General features: G+C 38.8%; 1 pseudogene; it reads left to right on the forward strand.

The window, feature by feature from the left end:
- Positions 1 to 268: 268 nt before the first annotated feature.
- Positions 269 to 889, forward strand: LOC121308432 (annotated as a pseudogene).
- Positions 890 to 4,554: the final 3,665 nt, after the last annotated feature.

Here is a 4,554-nt window from a genome sequence, read left to right on the forward strand (position 1 = left end):
GTATCGCTTCCAACCATTAAAGAACTGCAGCTGCCAGGGCGGCCCTCCTGTGGTTTATAATGTTATAGTGTGAGAAAACTTGCAAGTATCAGGCTAGAGAAATAGGACATCAAATGAATATGTAGCATCAAATGACAAAACACGATTAGGGTACTATATGTTTTTAATTTTTATACAAAACAAGAACGGGAATAAGAACAAGAACAACAGGAAAAGCATCATCATCAACAACAACAATACTACTACTATGACTACTGCGACTACTAAAATGGCGGCACAGATCTCCAAGAAGAGAAGTTTGTTGCAGATGGCATTTTCAAGGCCGAGCTGAATGAGTTTCTGACCTGTGAGTTGGCTGAAGATGGTTACTCCGGAGTGGAGGTGCGTGTTACCCCAACCAGGACTGAGATCATCATCCTAGCAACAAGGACTCAGAACGTGCTGGGTGAGAAAGGTCGCCGTATTTGTGAACTGACTGCTGTTGTCCAGAAGCGGTTTGGCTTCCCAAAGGGCAGTGTAGAACTGTATGCTGAGAAGGTTGCCACCAGAGGACTGTGCGCCGTTGCTCAGACAGAGTCTCTCCGCTACAAACTGCTTGGGGGTCTGGCTGTGCGAAGAGCCTGCTACGGTGTTCTCTGTTTTATCATGGAGAGTGGTGCTAAGGGCTCCAAGCAGCAAGATCGGCCCCAAGAAGCCTCTGCCTGATCATGTCAGCATTGTTGAGCCCAAGGACGAGGTTCTGCCCACCACCCCCATCTCTGAGCAGAAGGGAGCCAAGCCAGATGTGCCCGTCATGCCCCAGGGAGGCTCAGTTCCCTCCGCATAAGGGTATTCATTAACGCAGAGATGAAGTCCCTGGAAATTTTCTTTGTGAAAATTTCAATAAAACTACTACTACTACGAAGAAGACAGGTTTTGCTTTGAAACGTGATGATTTTCCTATAACGAAACAAACGAAAGGTTTTCTAAAATGTAGAGTTTTTTTATAAAATGGCATCTTTGTTGATGCATCTTTCATAAGGTGCAATTGCATTGTAGTGCTAGTTTTTATGCAGGAGCTAGGAACCATTTTATGACGTAACTGACTGTAAAATGTATAGTGAATATATACGCTTATTTTCCGTGTTCATAACTAGAGATTGCTAACTTGCAAATCAATGAGACATGGCTTAAATTATTCCTTAACATGACATCTTTCATGAGGTGAAATGGCATTGTATTGCAAGTTCTTATGTAGGAGCTATGAACCATTATATGACGTAACCAACTGTACAATGTAAAGTGAGTATGATTGAGTATTTTTCATGTTCATAACTAGAGGTTGCTAACTCGCAAATCAACGAGACAAGGCTTAAATTACTCCTTAGCATAACATCGTTCACTGGGTGAAATATTAATGTTTTGCGTGAATATCGAATATCCACCCAAATATCCAATATCCAATATCAACCTAACTTCACCGGGGTGGTTAATTTTTCATCCATTGTCTGTGCTTACCAATGAACACATTTTGAGGGTGAACAATAAATATAATGTGTGTTAATAAAGATGATGCTTTTATCAATTTTAAAAGCTGCGAGCCTACCTTATTAATAAACGCCGAGTCTCAAATAGTCACTGGTCTCCAATAGGTGCTGGGGCAACTGGCAAATATTAAATAAACACCGTTTTTTTTTTCAAGTTTTACTGTATACATGTAGTTACTAACACATTAGCTTCAAAACGCTTACGCGCTACATCACATTTTAAATACAGGAGCATTACGCAGCTAAACTGTAGCATGTACCAGTTCAGCCCATATAAGAAAGACTGTTTATATTTCCTAAGATGATTTCATAATCTTTGGTCCCTGTGATAAAGAGTTGAGGTTTATCTTTTGTCATTTATGATGTATTCCTGTGACATCTGTATTTTTCATTGAAGTATATATTTGAGCAGAATGATTCTGTAGTAATGACTAGCTACCTATAACATTCACATAAATGATTATAGGCCATGTTGACCACTGTGACAATTTGAGGTATAAAACTCTCAGTTTTAAGACCAAACCCTCATAAATATTATTATAGAATGGCTTATGTTAAACAATGTGATTGGCTGAACAAGATCACATGACCATGCAGTAAGAATTGCCTTTGTGCATAGCTAGGGGCCGTTTTGCCAAAGGTTTTCCCTCCAGATCTAGAGGTTTTAGTCTTTGCTCGGGGCAATCTGGAGGTAAGAAATGGGCAGAGGTTTTTTTTTTTTTTTTTGTAATTTTAGAGGATTTTCTAGAGGGTTTTTTTTTTCTTTTGAAACAAATTTTCCACTAAGATGTGCACAAATGAGGCTGTGTGGTCCAGTGGTTAAAGAAAAGTTAGAATTTCTGCGATGGGCACAGATGAGGCCGTAGTACTTGTTGCAAACAAATTAATTTAGTTGAGTTGTTGTGCCAGTAAGTGAATATATATTCTGGAAAATGAAAACAGCATTTATAGAAAAAAAACTAAAACTAGAATGTTATTTTGCTGATGAGAGGTAACTTGTCAGTATTGTTTTCTAGCCTATTCTTGTGCCAATTATTTTACAGTTTAGATATAGTGTGCCAATATAGTAAGTTAATTTAGGTTTAAGACATACACAAGTTGTGCATTCCAGTGTATTACATACCTGATAATTGAATATTCCTTAAAAGTGAAACAATGTTTCTTATGAAAATGCACATGCAGTAAATTCCTGTTAATTACATATGCTATATGCCTAACAGTTTTAAGCATTTAACCAGAATATATGTACATTTTCATAAGAAATGTGCTTCACAACTATATGCGATTTATCAGGTATACAAGTAAATGTGCCTGTAATACACTTGTAACAGGTGGGACCATGGAACAATGAAATGTTAATGGTCCCAGTTATAAATACCTGCAAATCACAGGTCAGAAAGAGGGCACTTGTTTGTGGGTCATGGCGTGCCTGTGGTCCACCTGAATATTCCCCCTCTGAATATTTTACTTTGACAGTGGCTTGTGAAAGTATTGACCCCCCCCTTGGCATTTTTCCTATTTTGTTGCCTTACAACCTGGAATTAAAATGGATTTTTATTTGGATTTCATGTAATGGACATACAAAAAAATAGTCCAAATTGGTAAAGTGAAATTAAAAAAATAACTTGTTTCAAAAAATTCTAAAAAATAAATAATGGAAAAGTGGTGCGTGCATATGTATTCACCCCCTTTGCTATTAAGCCTCTAAATAAGATCTGATGCAACCAATTACCTTCAGAAGTCACATAATTAGTTAAATAAAGTCCACCTGTGTGCAATCTAAGTGTCACATGATCTGTCACGTGATCTCAGTGTGGCCAGAAAAAAGCCATTGCTTAAAGAAAAAAATAAGCAAACACGTTTGGTGTTCGCCAAAAGGCATGTGGGAGACGCCCCAAACATATGGAAGAAGGTACTCTGGTCACATGAGACTAAAATTAAGCTTTTTGGCCATCAAGGAAAATGACCCTAAGCATACTGCTAAAGCAACACTCGAGTGGTTTAAGGGGAAACATTTAAACGTCTTGGAATGGCCTAGTCAAAGCCCAGACCTCAATCCAATTGAGAATCTGTGGTATGACTTAAAGATTGCTGTACACCAGCGGAACCCATCCAACTTGAAGGAGCTGGAGCAGTTTTGCCTTGAAGAATGGACAAAAATCCCAGTGGCTAGATGTGCCAAGCTTATAGATACATACCCCAAGAGACTTGCAGCTGTAATTGCTGCAAAAGGTGGCTCTACATAGTATTGACTTTGGTGGGGTAAATAGTTATGCACGCTCAAGTATTTTTTGCTTATTTCTTGTTTGTTTCACAATAAAAAATATTTTGCATCTTCACAGTGGTAGGCATGTTGTGTAAATCAAATGATACAAACCCCCAAAAAATCCATTTTAATTCCAGGTTGTAAGGCAACAAAACAGGAAAAATGCCAAGGGGGAGTCAATACTTTCACAAGCCACTGTATGTCTGCAGTGCTGCATTGTGTTTTGTTATTAACTGTCTGTGTCTGTATATGGTTGTGATGAGGTAAAGCGATCCGTGCTGTAATCCACCCTCCCAGCCGCCAGGGGGCTGTGAGCCAGCCTAGAAGGCCCCGACAGGGATTGCGTGACGTGGCAGTTCCGCCTTTTCTGAAAGGATGGTGTGACCAAGTGCTTCGCCCCTGTGTGTATTTTGTGTTGTATGTTGTATGTTAATGTTGGTGTATAGTCATTGGTACACGGGATATAAACGGGTCTGTGTAACACGAGTGTTTAAAATGTATATTTCTATTTAGGCACGAGGATTGCACAGCACTTCACGTGCAAGTAAAATGTAATAATATGTGAGCACAGGGAATTGCACTTTATTAATTCACATGCAGTTGTACCGCGACTCCAATTGAATGATTGATTAGCAATCGAGTCTCGGTACAGCTGTATAAAAGCAACATGTTTTCACTCACTCGAGGTTGTTGTGTGTTTGGTGAGTGGAGAACGGGATTGGAGATGGAGGTTATAATAATAATAATAATAATAATAATAAT

Source organism: Polyodon spathula, chromosome 3 (genome assembly GCF_017654505.1).
Source record: "Polyodon spathula isolate WHYD16114869_AA chromosome 3, ASM1765450v1, whole genome shotgun sequence".
NCBI classification, from domain to species: Eukaryota; Metazoa; Chordata; class Actinopteri; order Acipenseriformes; family Polyodontidae; genus Polyodon; species Polyodon spathula.